This window comes from Periplaneta americana, chromosome 12, assembly GCF_040183065.1.
Source record: "Periplaneta americana isolate PAMFEO1 chromosome 12, P.americana_PAMFEO1_priV1, whole genome shotgun sequence".
In the NCBI taxonomy this organism is placed as follows: Eukaryota; Metazoa; Arthropoda; class Insecta; order Blattodea; family Blattidae; genus Periplaneta; species Periplaneta americana.
Window position 1 is genome coordinate 102066692 of NC_091128.1, and position 24120 is coordinate 102090811.

General features: G+C 35.9%; 1 protein-coding gene across 1 annotated transcript in view; it reads right to left on the minus strand.

Annotated features, from left to right (window-relative positions):
• The window catches only part of Vmat (Vesicular monoamine transporter), a 293705-nt gene extending 270067 nt beyond the window's left edge, over nucleotides 1–23638 (minus strand). The window contains exon 1 of the mRNA XM_069841804.1: nucleotides 23401–23638. The gene's annotated coding sequence lies outside the window, so the exon portion shown is untranslated. The remainder of the gene's footprint in view (nucleotides 1–23400) is intronic.
• Nucleotides 23639–24120: the final 482 nt, after the last annotated feature.

The following is a 24120-nucleotide window of genomic DNA, read 5'->3' on the forward strand; positions in this document are numbered from 1 at the left end:
CGTAATTAAATACAGAACTGTGCAAGAAAAACAAGTTGCGAACTTTGCTGCTAATAAAGCTCAGGTTGCTGTTTGAATTATGTTCACTACACAACTTTGGTGCTCTCACAGATAATCCTCTTTGCATCATATTCCTCTGTACATTTTCCAAAGCTTACATTTATTTTCATATTTCTTATTGGTTTTACACTTTGTAGTAGTGATGTACGTCGCTGCTTTAACGCTGTATGAAATCAATCATGGGTTCTAAACCCAATTAGGGAAATATTATGTTCGTCTCTTGGCACTCTGATGTCCTGTGTTGTCTCAGATTGGGACCGCGCGACATACTGACCTCACATTAGAGGAATTTTACAGTTTATAGATTTAGAAAGATTGGAATCAGCTTGTAAAATGTAAATATAAAGATATATTGATTTGTAGATACTTTTGTTCTTAATATAAATGTTTCTCCACGGCTGTGGCGTAACGGTTAGCACGTCTGAACGTGAAACGAGCGAGCCCGGTTTCAAATCTTGGTTGGGACAAGTTACCTGGTTCAAGTTTTTCCGAGGTTTTCCATCAACTAATTGAAGCAGAATCACTGGGTAACGTCGTTGGACCTAGGATTCATTTCGCCATCATAATTACACTTCCCTTCTTTCATAACCATTTCAGTTTCTTTCCTAGGTTTCGTGCTTGCTCTGATGTAGAGCCTGCTGTGGGCCGCCGCCGAACTTGGACCTCATGGATATGTGGTCATTCGTTGTTGGTGGTAGCGCTACGCGCTGTGGGCTCTCCACTGGGCTCATGGTAACTCATGGAATCGTGGTGAGGCCTATGTGGATAGGTAAAGGGAACATGTAGGCTGTGGGGGAGTTCGGAGGCGGCACACAGGGGGCTCTGTTTCGGAAGGCCTTAGGACAAGCACAGCATTCTATCCCGGTTAGTACAATGGGCCCACTCGTGCGGCCTGCGTGCGAGGACAGTCCAAGTATGATTATTATTAAGTGTTAATGATACAGTACTTGGACTCTCACTTTGAGAGAGGAACATAGGTTAAGGGTGTTTGAGAATAAGGTGCTTAGGAAAATATTTGGGGATATGAGGGATGAAGTTACAGGAGAATGGAGAAAGTTACACAAAGCAGAACTGCACGCATTGTATTCTTCACCTGACATAATTAGGAATATTAAATCCAGACGTTTGAGATGGGCAGGGCATGTAGCACATATGGACGAATCCAGAAATGCATAGTGTGTGTTAGTTGGGAGGCCGGAGGGAAATATACCTTTAGGGAGGCCGAGACGTAGATGGGAAGATAATATTAAAATGGATTTGAGGGAGGTGGGATATGATGATAGAGAATGGATTGTTCAGAATAGGGACCAATGGCGGGCTTATGTGAGGGCGGCAATGAACCTCCGGGTTCCTTAAAAGCCAGTAAGTTAATGACACAGTAACATGATGGATATAATTTAAGAAACTTTCAAAGTTTCCATTGACACGATATAAACACTAAATGTGAGAATACCTTGTTACTCGGTATAGCTACATCAACACGATAGTCAAATTCCTGTCAATCTCTCTCCAGAATATTTATGTTTATGGATACAATCACAATGCTCCGATATCTTACTTCTTCAATGTCTTGGGGTAAAGATGGCACATAAACAGTTTCTTTCACATACTCCCAAAGAAAGAAGTCACATGGTGCCAAGTCTGGTGACCTCGGAGGCCAATGACGATAGACGAGGTCAGCGACGGTAGCACGTCTAATTCAACGATGTGATAGATGGTCAATTCGGAAATGTCTACGAAACAAGTTCCAGAACGAAAAACGATGTATGTAATGGAGTTGCCATTTTTCAGCAATGTCTCCCACGGAAACAGAAATAATACCTTTTATGAAGGTTAGAATTTGAAACTTCGAGAGATTGACTAGTCTATCAAATAACATTAATTTCAACCTTAATAAATGTGTAAACAGCTAAATTTAATAATTAAGTTGAAGATAGGCAAGAAATATTACCCGAAATATGAAACGATACAAATAACTATGTATTTTCATACACGTATTTAAGCGATAATGGGAAGAGAAAATATACTACCTTTCCTCGGATTTATAAACACTGTAAGGACACAACGTCGAGAAAAGAAGAAGTCTCTAAATAAATTTTAATGGTACCGATACAAAGGTTGAAGAAATAACATAGGTATGGCAACCGATTGTGCGAAGTTAACCTTCCGCTCCGTTTACATGTATAAGCGCTCAAAATATTTGCGGTATGCAGTTAGAATCGATCAATGGGAATATTCACAAAAACAATTAAAACATAGCTCAGTCGGTTCGCCGCAGTTTCTCATCAAAGGGAGTGTGGCATTCATCCCCTTGCTTATCCTATGCTACGATTTTTATAGTCGACAAAACAACTGCAGGGCAATTCCGGATAATCACCTATCTCTAGCAGATATTTATACTTTTGTTCTTCTTTCCAAGGTTGACTTAAACATTTAAATTGCTGTATTAAAATTTAATGAAATAGTTTAAATATACCACGTTAGTAAAAAGTATGGAATACAGCTTGTACCTTTCCTATTTTTAATTTTATGAAGAAACTCTATACACAAAAGTTAAGAGGGGACAAAAAGAGGTATATTTTGAACATATTAAAAAACCATGTTTTCCTTTTTTTATAAAGAGTGTACCAAAGAGTCTGATCTTTTTTGTGGCAGAATGTACTTATTTATCCATTTTTGGATTGTTCAAGTCTTAAAACGTACAAAATATTTTGAATCATTATTTATAAACCATTATACAGGGTGATTCACGAGGATATGCCGTCACTTACGGAGCTTATTTCCGAAGATATTGTGAGCAAAAAAGTCACAAATATTTGTCCTAATCTCAATATTTTCAAAGTTACACTAATTTTAAGTTTTTTTAACACCTTTTTCTTTAGTTTTAAGAATAAAAGAATATCACAAATAGAGAATGAACTATTCAGAAGTATCATGTCATTAATTGGCTAGTGTTCTGAAGTTAAAAATGTGTTGTAAGTTCCTTTGTACAGATTTTGTTTTTCAATTTTTAACTAAAAATGACACCATTCTTATGCACTTATCACAAAAATTGTTACAAATCATACGACTTTAGGAACTTGATTCTTTACAGTTTAATTATGCATCTTAATGTACAATTTTGAAGAATTTACAAGAGTGGTGTGATTTGTATCAATTGTGATAAATGCGTATGAAAATGAAATTTTGTAGGTAAAAATCGAATACAAATTCTGTACTAAGCAACTATGGAATTCACAACACATTTTTAACTTCAGAATATTCACTAATTAAAGAAATGAAACCCCTGAATAGTTCATTCTTTATCTGTAATATTCTTTTACCCTCAAAACTAAAAAATAATGGTATTTTACAAACAATTTCTAATTAGTGGGTAACTCTGAAAATACTGAGATTAGAACAAATGTTTATATGACTTTTTTGCTCAGAATGTCTTCGGATATCAGCTCCTCAAGGGATGGTAAATCCTTGTGAATCACTCTGTATTTCCCGCGCCGTAGCGTCGTGGTCTAGGCCATCCTGCTTAAAATTCGCGTAATAAAATGCGTGCTGGTTCGAGTCCTCATGGAAGAAGAAACATTGTTAAAATACTTTTCGCAACAGTAGCTTGTATTACGATACGAGGTTGGGAAGTTCTTTTTACAAAATCGAGAAAAGTTTGAGTTTTTCAGTTTCCGAGATTTTATAATGCACCTCACAAGCGTGTATTGTAGCTTATAACATTTTTTGCACGATAATATTTTTAAAATTTCAAAGCCTTCGCAAAATTGTACTGTACTGTAATGGAAACTAAATAACAATAACGGTTTTATTTCAGTATAGTTTTATGTTATGTAGAATGATTCCCCTAGTAACAAGTTTCTGTGTGGAAATTCTAACTTTCAAGGCCTAACAACAATAGATGTAAACAGAGAAAAAAAACACGATCGTGCAAAAAATTATTTTCGTACGCTACCGTATAATAGTTTTAACATGCTTCTTTCCCAGCGTTGAAAGATCTACTGTACTTTTGGGACTGGATGTCGAAGAAGTATTTTACAAAATTAACAAATCCCTAGTCGTTACGAAAGTATAGCTAAAAATACAATAATAATGCATAATTAGAAAGTATGTGTCATCTTCATTACATCGATTATGAATTTAAATGGTAAAATTTATATATATTAATAAGAATTTATCGATATGAATGAAGACGTCTTCATTAAACTGAAGCTATGCAGGCTGTTGAAATTCAAGCTTGAAGATGCTTGTCTCCTGTCAGCGTTCTACAATATCATCTCACAGCAGTCTCATGTAACAATGAACGCTAAGGCCTTTCGTACTCCTAGGGCTTTCAACCCTTTAGTTAATAAATTAATCTTCTACTATGTACAACATCATGCTTGGAAATAAGCAATCCACAACCTGATTTACGGTCTTGCTTCACAACTATAACATCGATTTAATTACGCAAGAAGGATTCGAAAAACAAATGTCATATGAAATAGCGTGATATACGACCTGAGACGTGTTGTATTCTAGCGGAAGCCTTCCAAATTACTACGCACTGATATTATCTTTCGCGGGAATGTATTAGTTTGCAGTTAGAAGGTGAACTGTTCAAACGTTTATCATTATTGCGTTTTCGAGGAAAATGAACATTTTGGCTGTGAGTTCTTTTCTTGAATAGGGCCTATACATTCTTATTTCTCAATGTTATAAATATTAATGACATATATTCTTAAAAAGAAATAACCTATGTGCATAGCAATGTATGTTTAATTGATTCCGTTTTTAAATTATGATATGTTTTGAGGTTATGACTTACATCAGTGTGTCACAAATACGAAAATCTTTATACCCTTGCTTTCTGTTTCGTTACTAGTACGTATTGGCATCTGTAGAACGAGGGAAAACTTCACCTTCCAATAAACTTAGAAACCAGTGAAATTAAAAGGCAATGAAAGAAGTCATACAGCAGAAGGAGAAGTTGAAGAAAAGCAAACGGAAAAGTTAAAGAAAGCAGAAGAAGTAGAAGAAAAGTAGACAAAGAAGTGGAAGAAAAGCGTGCGTGGAATTGGAAGAAAAGAAAATGTGAAAATGTAGAAAGGGGACATGGAATTGGAGGTATAGCGAACTGAAAGTGGAAGAAAACCAGATGCAGAAGTGAAAGAAAAGCTGACGCAAAAATTGAAGAAAGCGGACGCAAAAAAATGGAAGAAAAGCGGACGAAGAGTGAACACAGAAGTGACAGAAATGCCGAGTCAGAAGTGAAAGAAAACGGGTACAGAAGTGAAAGAAAAGCGGACACAGAAGTGGAAGAAAAGCGGGCATAGAAGTGAAAAAAAAAATCGGAGCAAAAGTGGAATGAAATCTGGCGCAGAAATGAAAATAAATATCATGTGGAAGTGCAAGAAAAGTGTACGAAGTGGCAAAAAAGGAGACTAGAAAGAAAAAGGAAAGCGGATGGAAAAGTAGAGGAAAAGAGGGTGACAACGAGGAAGAAAAGCGGACGCGGAAGTGGATGTGAAGAGGACGCAGAAGTGGAAATAAAGTGGACACGAAAGTGGAAATAAAGCGGACACGGAATGGAAAATAAAGCGGTTGCGGAAGTGAAAATAAAGCGAATGCGGAAAGTGGAAGTAAAGCGGACGCGAAAGTGCAAGTAAAGTGTATGAGGAAATGGAAATAAAGCGGTTGCGGAAGTGGAAATAAAGCGAACGCGGAAGTAAAATAAGCAGAGGATGAAATGGAAGAGGCGGACTCTGATATGAAAGAAGCGGACACTAAATTCTAAGAAGAGGATAGACAGATGAAAGAAGCAAAGTGAAATTTGTAGAAACAGAAATCATATTTTCCTGTTACTGTTGAACAGGCAATGAAGATTTTCAATTACAAAATATGGTGAAATGATAATAGGGAAATTAGAATTGATTCGAAAATTCTTATCGAAATACCATTTTTCTATATCATATATTGTGTACTATAACCCTCTGATACTTCGGATAGTCCACCGCTGTGGAGTAACAGTTAGTACGTCTGACCGTGAATCGAGCGACCCGGGTTGAAATCCTGGTTAGGACAAGTTCTCTGGTTGAGGTTTTTCCGGGGTTTTTCCCTAACCCATTAAGAGCAAATGAGGATAACTTTCAGCGCTGGACCCTGGACTCAATTCGCTCATCTCACTCGGACGTTAGATAACCATAGCTGTTGATGAAGCGTCGTAAAATAACGGCTAAAAAATACTTCGGCTAACGGTCCGCTCATCTGTCACTCTTTTTGCACAACTAGAAAGATACACAAGATTAATGGGCTCTTTTATGAATGCATATAGGAATATAGGCTATAGGGTTATTTAAAAGTAAGTTACATTTTGAAATAGATATAACATTTAAAAAAATTAACGTATGCACAAAACGGTAACACATTTGTATGTATCAAGCAACGGGATTTGTTCATTTATCATACTCATTTGTTTTGGTTAACATGGTAACAGGTTTTGTTTATATTGTGTCAAAAGTAAATTGATTTTTTACTGAATTTTTAAATCACTATCATTGGCTGTGTTTTAAAATGGTTTTGACTTTACACGATAGAATTAGTCTTGTTCAGTGTTATTGTGAATGTAAAAAAAGTTTAACAAACAGCATACGAAAATTCAGAACAAAGCTTATAATTTGCCTATCACCTGGCCAGCGCGTTCCCCTGATATCACTCCAGCAGATTTTTGGATGTGTGGTTATTTAAAGGACCGAGTTTTTTTAACTTATCCTACGACTACCTACGAACTAAAATAGGCTATACAATTTCGAACAAATTGAAGATATTCCACCAGATCTATTAGTAAATGCTTTTCATAACAGGCCTATAGAAGAAGATTGTTGTTTTTGAAGAACAAAATGACGGACATATTCAATATTTAAACTCAATCTAATAAATCTCATATTTTATGAGTGTGTGTTTTTTGTGTATAATCTTAATTCTTAAAAGGTTAATGAGATGTCAAAATGTAATATACTTTCGAAAAACCTTGTACTTCGAAATTCTGCAAATCTAGTCGCTATCTTTATTTCCTGAGTTTGTTTTGGAATACTAAGGAATAGGAGGTATCAAGACCAGTATGAGTTTGAGATGCGAAGGTGACATCAAGTCCAACACAAATCTTCATTTCCACCAAGTTTCTTGTGAGTTATATACATTTGTGCGCCACGAAGTTTTTCTGTATAAATGTTTCTAAAATATTTGAATAAAAAACTTTTACTTCCTTCTTTTAATTGCAAAGACAGCTGCGAATGTAAAATTTCGCGATGACGTACGATACAGATGCAACTACAGATGCAACTTTTATATGTATACCCGTTAGCGATACAAATCTTCATGGCAATATATTACTCTTTATGTCAACCATCTCTTGCACAAGCAAATAGAAGGCGATCATAAAGTCTGGACACATAGGGAGAGGAGAAAGATAGTATGAGATGAGTAGCAGGAAGAGAAAAAAAGGAAGGAAGAAGAGATAAAGAGAAAAGGATGAGGAAATGGAAGAGAAAAGAATGAGGGAATGGAAGAGAAAAGGATGAGGGAATGGAAGAGAAAAGGATGAGGAAATGGAAGACAAAAGGATGAGGAAATGGAAGAGAAAAGGATGAGGGAATGGAAGAGAAAAGGATGGGAAATGGAAGACAAAAGGATGAGGAAATGGAAGAGAAAAGGATGAGGAAATGGATGAAAGAATAAAAAAAAATGTTATTTTATTTAAAGACGTTCGCAACTGCAGAGGTTATATCAGCGTCGTCGGTGTGTCGGAATTTTTTCCCTCAGGAGTTCTTTTACATGCCAGTAAATCTACTGACATGAGCCTGTCGCATTTAAGCATAATTAAATGCCATCGACCTGGCCCGGGATCGAACCCACAACCTCGGGCATAGAAGACCAGCGCTATACCAACTCCGCCAACCAGGCCGACAGATGAAAGGAGAAATGATGTCAAGGAAGAAGCGCTGAAGAAAAGGTAAAAAGGAATAAAGTGAGAAAAGGAAAAATAAAGAAGGAATATAAAGAAAAGGAGAAAACTCGAAGGCAAGATGGCGAAGAAAATAGGCAAAAAAAAGCAAAGAGTAGAGAAAGGAGGAAGAAAGACAGCGAAAGAAATGTGACAGGAGATATGAGGAAATCTCTGTTATTGCGTATAACATCTATAGGATAATGAAATTAGCATAAACAAGTGCAATTTGCTGTAATATTCAAGTGTCTCTAATAAACAAAATGAATAAATAATGAGGGATAATTAAATCTACAATAATAATAATAATAATAATAATAATAATAATAATAATAATAATAATAATAATAATAATAATAGTAATAACAATAGTGCATTAAAGCAAAACTTTCTATTAAGAGAAATAGTAAAGAATTGTTTCTGATCCACAGACAATCTATAATTAACTGGTAGATTGTATGTATGTATGTATATATATATGTATATACACACAGTATATATTTGCAAATGATACCGTAATTTTTTTTATGAAAAATCTTGGAAAGGCACTTACATTAATGCGAATGGACTACAGGTAATTAAAGAGTGGTTTGATTCAAACTCTCTTTCCTTAAACACATCCAAAACAATTGTTGTTCCGTTTTCACTAAGTTCCAGTGGTCTTAAAATCTCCTCAATCTTCTTTTGATCATTCTCATTGTTCTTCTCAAAATTGTGAATGTCCTAAATTAATTGAATCCTCAGAAGTTTAGTATTTAGGCATTACGATCGACCAACACTTACGATGGAATAAACATATTACATACTTATGCAATAGATTACGTAAAACAATTTATATCTTTTGTTATACTTCGGTCATATTTACCAGTTAACATTTTACGTCTAATTATTTAGATTTATTTCAATCCACTCTCCAATATGGAATTTTAGGGTGGGGAAATGCTTGTAATTCTAATCTCACTCCACTAATACTTATTCAGAAAAGGATAATTAAAATATGTCTTAATAAACAAGTTGATTACTCATCCGAGCTTTAGTTCACCGATTTTAATGTTTTGAAAATTAAACAAATTTATTATAGGTATTGCCTTAAACTTTATACATAAAAATCGCAATAAATTCATATTGTACCATCATAAATCTGGAAGTAAAAGATCGGATTTTATACGAGGAACCAAAGTGTTTCACAAGTACAGCTCCTAGCCATGGTACCTACTTTGGTTCAAGGTTATATAATAAAATAATTCAAAAATATCCAAATTTGGAAAAATTTTAGTATCAGAAATTTCAGAAATAGCGTTAGGAATATAATTTTTAAAGAATATATCTGCAGTGCCTGGGGAAAAGAGACATGTCAGTTTTCACAAACCTTTTTTGATAATTTATTGGAAAAAGAGACATACGTATTTCTCCCATTACAATAATTCATACAGAAAAAAATCAAATCGACATAAACCAGTGTAAGTTGTCAAATTATGAAATAGTTTTGTGGAAACTGACTTAAGTCACTTTTCCCAGGCACTGTAGATATATTGGTTTAATATGTATTTGTATGAGTTAAAATACTAAATTGAAATTATATTTTTTAAAGTTAATTTATTCCTATATATTTTTTTTCTTTTCTTGACCCACTTTGTGTCAAATAATGACCTTTATTTGTGTTAAGTATGTGTTTAGATAACTCCCTGAGCAAGAGTTTTTACTCGTTCAGGGAAGAATTAAGATTGTATTTTTGTAACTTACATGTTATTTGACTAAAAATAAACAATATAAGCAAATGCTATCCCGTAAGTATTGTCATGTTTACTTATCGATCTGTATATGAGTAATGCCAAACTCGTATTAACGTTCTGAAGTTACGCATGTATCGTATACGCGTCTATTTTACGTCAATTTCAAAGCACAGTCGAATACATTATTTTTTAACATATTGCTACCCTATGAACTATAATAAACTCTTCCAAGTAGCTTATGCATATATGCGGACTCTCTTTATGTACAGTAATGGACTCGTTCAGTTTATCGGATGTAACTTAGGATCGTTTAGGGACATCTAGACACGCTAATGAAAAATGTTAATTTTGGGACAGATTTATTAAAATGTTCTAATTCTTTTCGTACCATGTATGGACATGTTTTCCGTACATTTCACGTATCTCATACCAATGTGATCTTTTTATATCACTGTGTTAAAAAAAATACAAATTGATGTCGAAGTGTCGACTTCTCTCATAATGGGGAGATTTCGACATACTATGACAAGCATGGGAAGCACTTTAAAACCCAACATTTATACAACACAAATTTTGCTTCTGAAATTTGCCTAAATATTTTATAATATTCCTACTCGCGTTGGTCACGTGTGAATTTTTCGTCGGTATATGATTATGCCTCGTGACCAGAGCATACTACGAAATGAGAATATAAAAACTGAAAATTTATATTTGAGGAGGTGGAAGAATTCAAATATCTTCGATCAACAGTAACAAATGAGGCGTTGAGAGCAGAAGTGGTGTAAGTCAAAAATGGGTAATGAGGGTTAAAGTAAACAATTACTATTCAATTTATTTAAACTATTAGTGATCCGTGGTTAGCATGAAGGACATATTAATTGCTACTTTGCGCTGTATTTTACAGAATTTTTACTTTAAACCTCATTACCCAATTTTGACTTACACCACTTCTGCTCTGAACGGCTCAAACATGAATGACATTCGGGAGGAAATTAAACGCAGAATAAATATGGAAAATGCCTGTTATTATTATATCTTGATGACACTTTAACCATTATCAGTATCGCGTAAAAACTTCAAAGTCTATTCCATTACGACGACACAGTACCTAAATTCTATAACAAGAAAATCGAAGAGTTAACCAAAACAGACTCTGTTCAAAATAAATATGCATATATTAGTAATGTAATGCCAAAGTATACGTGAACTAAGACACATACTCTGGACACAGTTCCAAGAATTGCAACGCAAAAGAAAACACTTCTGAGAACGATTATGGGGACCATTCCGTAGCCTTCGACTTTCATATGGTCAGCTGACCTGAAATAGAACTTCTACACAATAGAGATGGCGCTGGGCCAGCAGCTTCATTCATGTTGTAACAACCACACTTCGCATGTAGAGAAACCTGAGTGATACGTTATCCAGTTGAACTATTTTTATTTTCTCCTCTTAATAAGCTCGTTATTAGACGCCATTAGGTCTGAAGTCCGTGGTTCAGACTCGCTGATGGCGATTGATGTTATACAGTGGCGCAACAACGGAAGGGTAAAGAGGTAAGACTTGCCCTCCTAAAAATTTCAGATGAGTAAATATTATAGTTTTAACCTTCCTAAAATATTAGAGAGGTATTCAGTACTCCTATAGTTTTTAACCCTTTCTTCTGACCAAAATTTCAAGCCTATAATTTATTTTAATGATATAAAAGACCTTTAAAATCACTTTACTAAAATAGCAAAAATGACAAAATTCGAACCATAGTGACAGTCAAATGAAAATCCCAACTTTACCGTGACTCGAATCCGTACCGCCCGAGTGACAGGACGAAGGTCTGACCACACAGCCACCGCAGGGGTATCAGAGTTAAGGCTCTTGCAATTACTGTAGATGTCGGATAGGAACGAAGTTGGTGGATTTTCTGTCCACAAGCTTCCCGATATTCACTTAATCTATGAAGAAGCGAGGTGTGTCGCTAAGGCAACGCTCCATGTTTATCAAGAACGTTTTCCGCAATGTCGACTTTCTGCACGTTCAACGTTTGTTGCGGTTATCCAAAAACTAAGATTTCGTGGAATCAGCGATCTCATGAGCGGCCATCTCTATCCTACAAACATGATAATCTATTTTTGCAAGTTCCGAACTTTATTTCTTTTGTTCTCTGATTGTCCACAGATGTTTTGTCTGATATTTAAAGCAGCTATATCAATTACTAGGTTATTCAGCGTAGATAGAATTGGTGATAGCGAGATTGTTTTTGGCGAGATGAGGTTGAGGATTTGTCATTACCTGACATTCGCCTTACAGTTGGAGAAAACCTCAGAAAATAATCAACCAGGGAATCAAAACAAGCAGAAATCGAGCATATACTCGACTGCAGCCGCGAATCAGCAGGAAAACACACTACCGACTGAGCTACGCCGAAGGTTTCATAGATGTATATTTCGTTGGTTATATAACAACACCTATGAGATACTAGGATTCGCTTTAAGGTTGGGGAAAGCCTCGGAAAAAGTCTAAACATTAATCAGCCAAAGCGGAAATTGAACTCACTTCCGATCGCAGCTTCGAATCATCAGGCATACGCGCCTGCAGAGTGAGCTACACCAGTGGCCTCTAATGAAACCAACCAGGAGAAACGAATCATTAATGTATGTTGTTTTTAACCTTTATGTAGGTGTTATTCCTCTGGAAGCTTTCAGATGGTGGTTGTCGATTTATTCAAAATACAGTAAATGCAACAAAGACCTGCAGAGCTAGTCACAAAATATCAAGTGGAACTACTACATTGAAACAGAGTTCACTAAAATGCCTACCAAACAAAATGAAGTGAGGGAAATCATGTGAAACTTCTCTGATGTAATGCCACAATTGGCGTTACAAATTTTCCACCTACAAATTTATGCAGTTCAATCTGAAATATTGGGCATTATTGTGACATTTATTTTTCCTTAACGACACACACATACAGTACTTCCATGAAGATTTGTGCACTATACTTTAAAACTTACCTTATTCTGCACAAATGTTTTTTTTTCTTTATGTTATCATATCATAATTTCAAACTTTTCTATTCTTCGCAATTAGTGCGTATGTCTTCAATTGAAGTAACTTTCCAAGCAGTCTTTGCAGACGTCACAGCGTCTGTTTTCTTGCGGAACCTTCTCGTTAATGACTTTGTAATGAGACCTAGTCTCGAGACAGCAATGCAACTGATAGTTGAAACCATTGACACATAAATATGACGCCAGTGATTTGTTTGAAATCGTGATGAAGACATAAAATAGGATGGAGCGTGTGAAATGGACAGACAGAATAAGAATGAAGCTGTGCTAGAAAGTGCAGGTGAAGAAAGAATGATGCTGAAACTGATCAGGAAGAGAAAAAGAAATTATCTGGGTCACTGGCTGAGAAGAAACTATCTACTGAAGGATGCACTGGAAGAAATGGTGAACGGCAGAAGAGTTCGGGACAGAAGAAGCTAGGAGACGATAGGCGACATTAAGATAATATAGATCATTTGCGGAGACAAAGAGGAAAGCAGAAAAATATTATGTTCATTTAACGACGCTCGCAACTGCCGAGGTTATATCAGCATCGTCGATGTGTCGAAATTGTCCCGCAGATCTTTTACATGCCAGTAAATCTACTGACATGAGCCTGTCACATTTAAGCACACTTAAATGCCATCGATCTGGGCTGGGATCGAACCCGCAGTCTCGGACACAGAAGACCAACGTTATACCAACTGCGCCACCCAGGCCGACCCAGAAAGGCAGAAAATAGGAAAGATCGGAGAATGCTTTGTTTGCAGTGACAGAGCTGCCCTTGGGCAGAAAACTAGGAATGAATGAATATGCCATTATCAGCTTCGGTCCTGGACACAGAAACGTATGAAGTTCAGAACGCATGGCCGATAGTGTTGTGTTGTTCGAGTGGAGTGGGAAATGGAGCGCTCAGTTACTTCGTGTCTCAACATGTAAACAGCCCGTCACAGTACGGCACAAAATATATTTCACCCTGTACAGATGCAGTATATACAGTACATTCCTAGTGTAGACAATAAATGTCTACTATTAAATTAATACTGTGAGTTGTAACCTTCAATCAGGTGTCCCTACGCCGAAGCCTGTTACACGTACCGCAGCCAAGCAGCAATACACACAATGGTAATGCACACTACGGACCCACCTGTGCTGTTGCAGTCATCCCTACATACGGGTCATGACGTCATTTATACTTCGTGTACTCTAAACCACATACTAGTTACTCTGTGTCCCTAGGCCGAAACCTGGCCATTATATAAATGGATTAATTTGGAAATTAATGAGATAGTTAAGTAGGTCCTACACACCCCAATGGTATACTTACTTCTTCATGGCTTTTAGAGAATCCGGAGGTTCATTGCCGCACTCACATAAGCCCGCCATCGGTCCCTATCCTCTGCAAGATTAATCCAGTCTCTACCATCATATCCCATCTCCCTCAAATCCATTTTAATATTATTCTCCCACCTACATCTCAGCCTCCTCAAAGCTTTTTTTTTCCTTCGGTCTCCCAACTAACACTCTATATGCATTTCTGGGTTCGCCCACACTTGTTACATGCCCTGCCCATCTCAAACGCTGGATTTAATATTCGCAATTATGTCAGGTGAAGAATACAATGCGTGCAGTTCTACGTTGTGTAACTTTCTCCATTCTCCTGTAACTTCATCCCTCTTAGCTCCAAATATTTTCCTAAGCACCTTACTCTCAAACACCCTTAATCTCTGTTCCTCTCTCAAAGTGAGAGTAAAAGTTTCACAACCATACAGAACAACTGGTAATATAACTGTTATATAAATTCTAACTTTCAGCTTTTTTGAGACCAGACTGGATGGCAAGATCTTCTCAACCGAATAATAACAGGCATTTTCCATATTTATTCTGCGTTCAATTTCTTCTTGAGCGTCATTTATCCCAATGATATATGAATAACATTTTTTTATTAACTAAAATTAAGTTGAATTATTTCGTTGAGCTTTTACATTCACTGTAGGCTATACCCAGCCTGAGCGGAAAAACACGGCTTTTATCGCTTCCGTGACGTAACGAGCTTCGATGTTGTCACCGTATTAACAGAAAATTTGACCAGATTTTTCGAATGGTAAGCACATGAATGTTTCATGTAACTAATTCTTTTTGTTTTCAGGACCTTACTGTAGATCAAAGTTGATCTCTAGTCAGCGAGTTTCATACACTCGAGCTTAAACGTACTGTACGAGATGCACATCTGTACTTCCTCCCAGAGGAAATTTCTTAAAATGACATCTGCCTCGATCGAATTGAATCCGCGAACCTTAGACACAGTGACTAGCATGGCAACCATTAGACTGCAAAGGACGACACCATTTGTCAGTCTCACGTTGTTACTCTCTTGCACAAAGTCGTCTGCAGTTCCGATGCAGTTGTGTTAGCTATATATAGAAAGAGTGGTTATTGCCGAAGTAAGACAATTTGAAAAATTATTATTGATTTTAAATTCCCATTTTTAATGTACCATTTTATCTATCAAACAAAACTTCATATCACATAAATATGTAAACAATACAAACATCATTCACCGACCACAGATACGACATGTAATATAGTTCACATGAACTGCAAATCATTTTACATAATGCAAATAAAAGAAATTGTAAACGAGTTTTCACTCACATATAAATATGTAACATTAATGATTTATACAACAATATTGCACGACTTAATCGTGAACATACAACATAAAATAAATGTTTGTTTCTTTAGTAAGTGAAGGCTCGTAGTGTGTCTTTTTAAAATGTTTTTTTTTAACTTTTAACTTAATTGAAGTCTTTTAGCATTTACCTTCAATATTGTGTTAACACTCCATTCTACTTATTAAATCAAATGTCTTTCAAATCAGGTTAACATATTAGAAATTACATGTATCTGATGATGTCGCGATGGCGACGAAAACGTTAATACAAATTGTAAAATATGTAACATAAGAGATCCACTCTTTGATATTACACGATAAGTCAATGACGAAAATGCAATAAAACATTAATTTGATACTTTCCAAGTAGGCTATGTATACGTATATACGGACTCCCCTTGCTTATAGGAATGGACTCGTTCACAATTTATCGGATATGACTTAAGGATTTCCATGGCAACCGAAGATGAATTTTCTTTCTGCCAATTGCTTTTACTTTTTTCTACAGGGACATCATTTTATTTTTACTAACATTTTTAATATTAGTCTGGCTATACCTTTGGGTAAACAGTTGAGACCCGGAAACACTGTTTGCTACCCCCTTCCACAACTGGAGTTCGATAATACTGGCGTAAAATACAAACAAATCACTTTACTAGGTACCTATAGGAGGGAAGAAAAGTTGTTCATCCATTTACGTAAACTAGGAAATATCGAAATTTTGAGTTTGATAATTTTCATTAGGTTTTTGTTTAATCAAAATACAGTACAGTATTAACAGTAAGTGTTTTTACTCACGAACTGAGTTACCCGTGCAAACATATTCATTATGCAGTATATATTACACTGTCCACAGCACATTAGCGTACAATATAGAGAATGAAGTTAAATCGAAAAATAATCATAATATGGATAGGCTATTTAAAAACATTTTTGAAAATGGTGGCCTTTCATTTCGATACAGGCTTCAGTTCTTTTGTGCATATTATCGCACTATACACTATTGCATCTAATTCCAGTTACCAGTTTCGTCCTTCGTACTGATAACTCATGTTGAAATAATTCTGTACCTACTCTATAAAAGAGTACCTTATGTACTGTAAATTCAATCTTCACTTCTGCCCGACCCGCACAGATAAAATTACTTAGACATGCTATCTACTGTCCGTCCAAGTGGTTATGTCGCAGGATCGTAGAAAGGGCGGAAATCACGTGACGGTTAATTACTTAACGAAGCCCTTTTATTTAAGTTATTTTAAACAGTTGTATAACATTACATAGACGTCCAATTCCTAACAGAAATTAATGTTTTCAGAAAAGAGCTAAGACAGCCCAGCTACTAGCCTTTACAGAGGGGCGAACAGAAGCAGGTGGGGAAATCGGGATGCGACGTAGGAAAATGGATGACAGTGTCTATGCGAAAATATTATTCAATATTGAAAGCTCTTTCGTCACTGGAAAACGCGAACATATTTCTGGAACGTACTATATTCACTAACTCAGTTCTGTTTACTATATTCGGCGTTGGTTCTGTGTGGAGGACAGTTGGAACTTCATTAGTAGAAGGGGTGGGAGTGAAGTACATTCAAAAAGTCAGGCACAATAAAAATTAAAGTAAAAGTTAAATTTCCCTGTATTAGTGTAGTTCCAATATAAACTTTAAATCTCAAAATAACGATAAAAATAGAAGTGGTTTGCAAGGCGCTTCTGTTTCTCAACAAATCACACATTACATCAATTCTCACCTGTTGATAGAGTTGTCTCTTGAATAGGAACTAAAAGGGATTAAACTCAGGGTCTCTCGAAACAGGGCTACGCAAAACATAAAATATCGTAGTTCCCAAGTTACATTTTCAAGTACGTTTTGCGCTTTCCGCTACAAACTTCCGTTCTATTATTAAACCGACATCCATCGTTTATTATATTTAATTATTATTCACAAGGATCCGCCGCCTTGGCTGTATGTCTAGCGCATGCGCCTTCCACCTAAGCGGTCCGTGCATCAGTTCCCGACGTGGTAAATGAAAAAGATTTATTTTTTTCATGAAGTGGGTGTTTGTCCCTTATGCGCCGTCCTGTGTTGTCTCAGTGGTAACCATGCACCGTACTAACCACACGATCAAGGTGGCCCGCAATGTCTGCCTGCCAAGTGTTGGTTCACAGATAGCTGCCTTTACCGGAACCCTGTCCTACATCATATTGCATTGTAAGTAGGTGGCGGAGGTGAAACACGACGAAGAAAGAAAGAGTTATTCAGTTATGTTAAATCATTTATCATGCATTGTTTCAAGAAGATACTGTAAACTTTTATTTTCTGGCTTGTACTAATTCGTTATAAAATAACACAAGAAGAAATATCTTGTTTTCTTTTATAAATTGTACGGTTTAATTGCACGTGTATTCAGTGTTACACATTTTCACCGAAATGGATGTTCGTATATTACAGACCCTAATAATTTCTAATATTATTGTATTAAATTTATTAAAATCAGTATTTGGAATTGATATGGATGTTAATAGATATTTATAGTTTTAATAGACAAGGTTACAAAGCCCTGTTGTAACTCAGACGGCAGCTCGTTTGCCTGTCGCTCTGAAGTTGCGCAAGGCGTGGGTTTGATTCGCTTAGGATAATTACCTGGTTGGGTTTATTTCCGAGGATTTCTCCAACTGTCAGGCGAATGCCAGGTAATCTATGGCGATTCCTCGACCTCATCTCGCCAAATACCACCTCGCTATCACCAATTCCATTGGCGCTAAAATAACCTACACATTTCCCTTAACTCCACACTCCACCTTTCCCGGCTGAGACGACTAGACCAGCAGTTAAGCACTGCTAAGTGACGGATTGCATTATAACTTCTATGAACTTTCGCTCTCGCTGGTCGCCTGAAATCCATCACTATTGCACAGTGCCCGCTGTGCGTTTGTTTATAAGGCAGTGAAGCGGAAAGAATATGGGAAGGGAGTTTCAGAGTTCCGTTCCACTTCCCCGTTGTGCCCAGAGCTGACCTAGTAGTTGATAGAGCTTTTTTTAATAACTTGCTAAAAAGACAAGGTTCCAAATAGGCATGTTTTCTTAATACAATAAGCAGCAGAACTGTAAAATCTGACAACTAAATGGAAGTTTTAAGATTAACAGCTTCCGTCAACATTTTCCTAAGCTTTACAAGATGATTTTAGAACTTTTTGACAATTCCTTAAGAAAGGGGTAGATCCATGCATAATTTCGTAGTTCTTTCTAAAAAAAAAAACTTATTATAGGCTACTTTATGTACATCATTCCCAGCTAGTACGTACATGCTGAATTATTCTTGAGACGAAACCGCGAGGTTTAAGTTGTTACGTCGTGGATTAAGAATGCGGAATGTGCGCTGTTTCGAGTCATCATAAGGAAATAAATTTTTGCATGAAATTGTTGACAATGTATAGAACCGACGCCCACCCAGCATCGTGATGAATTTTTGGAGTTACAGTAGCAAAATTCGTTTTCGTACGCCAGCTGTAACGGTGGGTGGGTGGGTTAGGGGGGAAATCATCGTGACCACATACTACCACCGAAGTGAGTGAATGAACAATGAACTCTACTGAAACATATAGACGTGAGGACAACAGTTGACGATCTGGATCCTCAATGGACTATCGTGTTATGTATTTTATAACTTTAATACCGGATACAAAAAAAAAAATCCGTCCAATAGTGAAGGAGAAACCGGTGTACCAGATGAATGTCATGCCCACAATCAGTTTCTTTTCATCAGGGATGCTGACACCGTATATTTCGGTCGAAACATCGAATCGATCTTTTTTCAGTATAAATTTCATTATGCAAGTCATCATTTACAAGATCGTTGTACCTACACAAGTTTACCACACCGCAAATTTTCAATTGCCTTATTTCAGGCAAATACTAAAAATAAGACAATTAATTTATGAATTACTGTTTAAAATATATAGGGCTTGTTGTTCGAGTGCGAAATTCTCTTTTCTTTAGGCTTTGGGAGCTATACAGGACGAACCTTAAATAATGTCATTAATTTAAAGGGGTTATTCTTTGAGATATTTCAAAAAAAATCTTAATACAATTTTGCTCGTTTTTGCTTCCTTTTCGAGATAAAAATAGTCTTATATGAAACATTCCATAGCGTTTTGGGGAAAGTCATTGATTGAATTCCCAATATATTCAGTCAATTTAAGAAAGCAGTGTATTATGAAAATAAATGATTTAAAGAATTTTAGTTTTGTCCTTTAAACGTAAAGAAATTTAATCCGAACATATGTAACTTTTTGTTCTGCAACGGAATTTTAAAATGTTATATCGGTTCGGATCAAATTTCTGCACATTTAAAGGGTAAAACTAAAATTATTTCAATAATTTATTATCATAATATACTGCTCTCTTAAATTTACTGAGTACATTGGACATTAATTCAGTAGCTTTCCAAATACATACTATGAAATATTTCATATAAAATATTCTTTTTCTCAAAAAAGGAAACAAAAACGAGCAAAATTGTATAAAACTTTTTTGTTTTAAATATCTCAAATTGAAATTAATGGCATTACTTGCAGTTCACCCTGTCTATGAAAAGATGGTCTTAACTCGAGAAAACTATTGGCGCAGTCTGTTAGTTTGATAAATATCTTTCAACCATAATGGTCAATGGTAAGCAAAATAATGTTTCAAATTTTAAAAGTGTTCTAAATGACAAATATTTTACAATATTAACATTTATTTAATTTTTCGAAACACTTTTTTTTTTATCTGAGCACATAACAACAAATTTGAAAATATTTTTGCCCTTTCCCTGTCACTGGGTACCTATATAAATGTCGTCAGTGTCCTGGCAGGCATATTAAAAAAAATAAAATCAAAATGTACATATACCGAATTTTCTTTTGTTACGTGGCCAATTGAGGGGTTCGAGAATAAAACATACTAAATGACGTTTTAGTGTTTTTAAGTTATTAGGTAGGTGAATATTTATACATGCACAATTTGTATAGTTACGAGGACAGTAAAATCTTAATACTTCTGCCATCTGTTGAGATGTTGGAAAACTAATTACTCCATTAGACGCGAAATGTAAGATGCCAATATTATACGCTATATATCTCATTTTTGACCAAACTGTCAGTTACCATGTTTTACGCCCGAGCCCCTCAATTATTATGTTTTGCTCAGTTTTGTTAGATATGTTTTAATATAACGAGGACAAGTTTCACAACAATGTGATCTGATATTGCTTATCTAATAAGGCAGAGCCAAATCGTACACCAAGGCGTGAAAACACACATACTCCAGAAAACTGGTGGCATAGTTTCGGCGTTATAACAAGCAGGCGCCGGGAAAGGGCTAGATCGTTAAGCGAATATTATCTACTGTTAAAGAATTTGAGATAAATGCATTATGAACTGGCTCCGATGTTAAGGTTAAGAGGATGCTTCTGCTACTCTCTTAATAGCAATACGATTTCAGTTATCAGTGATGCTACCAACTGCTGAATAATAATGAATAACTGAGCTGCTAAACTAATCACTACACAACTTTGAGTGGTGGTTTACAAAAGTCATATTTCGTGTATCCCCTTCTATAGAGCGTTCGGAGTTTAGAAAATACCACTGGGTATATAAGGTGGAAATGAAATAACCTTGAATTGAAAGAGATGATAGAGTACACTTAAATGAATAGAAAACCTGTGTTACGTTTTGTGATTAAATGCACGGTTAGGCTAATTAGAAAATTAAGTTTGAAGTTTCAGTAGTCCGACAACATCGCCGCTAACACACTCTTCTCCTGGTACAGATATAAGACGTCAACGAACTCTGCGTCTCGCTAGATGAGCTGTTCTCTGGCGATGTGTTGCAATCAACTCGCATCGTACAGTAATGGCTTGAAATTAGTGGTTTCTAAAATTAAATTTATACGAAAACCCTCCTTACAATTAAACCGTCAGTTTTTTCATTGGTCGACCACGCTCTCTTCTTACATTTGGGGTACATTTCATTATTCATTTTGAAAATCTTGATCCGGACATTCGTTTTATATGATATTATTTTTTAATGTGAATTACTTCTTGTTCTTGCACAATTTCGTAGTTTGGTTTGAAATTTGACCATTTGTATCCTATTGTTTTAGCATAAATTTCATCTCGGGAGATTATTATTATTATTATTATTATTATTATTATTATTTCAATAATTTTTAAATTTCAAGTTTATTTATAATATAAATTACCAGAACTCCTCAGTAATTTGAATTGTTAATATTATTATTTTTTTTTTTTTTTGCGAACTTAAAAATCCGAACATTGTCTCAGTATAGAAGTTCTACTTTTGCTTTCTTTTAGTTTTTTATTTAACAACGCTGTATTAACTACTAGATTATTTAACGTCGATGGAATTGGTGATAACGAGATGGCGTTTGGCGAGATGAGGCCGAGAATTCGCCATAGATTTATCTGATACTCGTCTTACAGTTAGGGAAAACCTCGAAAAGAAACTCAAACAGGTACTCAGCCAAAGATAGAAACGAGCCCGCACCCGAGCGCAACTCCAGATAAACATTAAATTTAAGTATCCAGTTCTTATAATAACGGTTTTCTTGCTTGAAACATTTTAATGTTATTTGCATTTAATCCCATTGGAACGGAGTTATACGAATGTCTGTTGTGTAAGGAAGTGAAATATATTCCTATTCGACTCTTATATCATTGCGAATGTGGTCGAAGCTAAGCTATTCCATTAACCCACCACGTTAATTCTGCGCACCGCGTCAAACATACTGTAAGCATCTTTAATAGCTGATGTCACGAACGGTCTTTCTCATTTAACATAACGTCAGTGACCCAACCAGTTTCTTCAAATTGTGCTATAAGCTTCTTTCCAATTTGACTCTTGAGCCAACTCTGAACACCTGATGTACTAGCGGTCGAGAGTCCACTGAAAAAACTCCGCAAAAAAACAGACACTGATAAACATCATTTCAACTAAATTAAATTGGCATTAAACTACACTCGTCTTAAACAAATATACGCGTTATAAAGACAAATGAGTGCTTACATACAAACTTTACTTCTTCTGTTAAAGAGAGGATGTCCGAATTTTAAAGACTGCTTAAAACTAGCTAAGATATAAGCAAATTCATCTATCTCTTGCTTTTAAGAACTGTCGTGCAACAACACAAAATTATAGGACGCCCAAGAAGATTGACAAGTTCCTTATAATTCATAGAAAACTGAAATAGATCTTCAGCCAACATAAAGATAAAAACGAAAATGCTGCTTCTTCTGCTTCATTATCATCATACGTACAACAATACGTGTCTACATTTCGAAATCAATGTATTTAATTTTTCTCAAACGTAGGAATTTCCGAACTCATGAAAAATATAGGTCAATCATTTCCTTACATTACAAAAATTAAGGGTTGTAATTCATGATAATTAAGTAAAGAGTCAGTGGATGTACAGAAGATTGTAGCTAATTATTATTATAATCTATGATTGATTGTAAAATTCAAAATATGCGCGAGATATTTGGATCACAATGTAATAAGCAATGGCAAATTATGCACAACTACTACGCGCTGAAACAATTCTCAAACAAAAAAAAATGTAATTTATATTTTTCATTTCCTTACATTTGTAGTCACGTTATATAAAAAAAAAACTTTATGTAACACAATATAAGTATCATACATAAAAAATATAAACACGTGAATCTTACATCATAATTCAAATTCGTCACAAATTTATAAACAACTATTTACATTATTTGCAGCATCGTATAACATGCTTTACTCCCAAATCAAAATAGTAATTCAACTGTTAATCTCTAAATCTAGCAACAGGCGTCATCTTCATCGACTCCGCTAAAATCTAGTTTCGAAAGAAGTAGTTGTAGCACTCACCGGCTATTGTTGCGTCGCTACTGTGGTGGCTGGGGAACCCCCCTCAAGTTTCCATAGTGTCCGGGGGCGGCTGACATGTAAGGGTAGCTGCCTGCCCCCGGCTAGGGGCGGTAGAATTCGGGAGCTGCTGGCTTTCAGGTGCTCAATGGACGCTCGACGCGCTTCGTCTGTCTGAGCGGGTCTCGGGAGAACAAGCGACAGTCGCGGTGCGCGTCTGCGTGGTTCTGACAGGACGCGTTCCTTTACAGCGGTCTCATATCTGCACGAGCTACCCACTCGAAGCACCCCTATTGGCCGGATCATAAACTACTTCTATACGCATGCGAAAATTTCTTCTTTCGTAAAACTTTTTTTAAATGTTCTTTCTTTCAATTTTGATGGGGGAGGCGACGCTCTAAATTTAATTACCCACTCAACACGAGTTGGATTATTGTCGTATTTAGGTCGATATGGTAATGTGACTCGACTTCACTCAAGAACTTGTGGGTCAGGTTCTTCATCTTAAAAGGTTCCGACTTCCAATCTTAAGGTCTAGTTTTCATTAGTAGAGTTAGCAGCAGAGTAAACTATAATACTTTTTAGCCGAACTACTCTACTCTACCGAATTTGGTAGAGTACCCGTTTACACGCAAACTGAAGATAATATGGAATAACAGAGTCGTACAGCGCAAAATTTAAATCACAAAAATGAGTATCAGCCGTCGTCATTTTTCTGTGAGG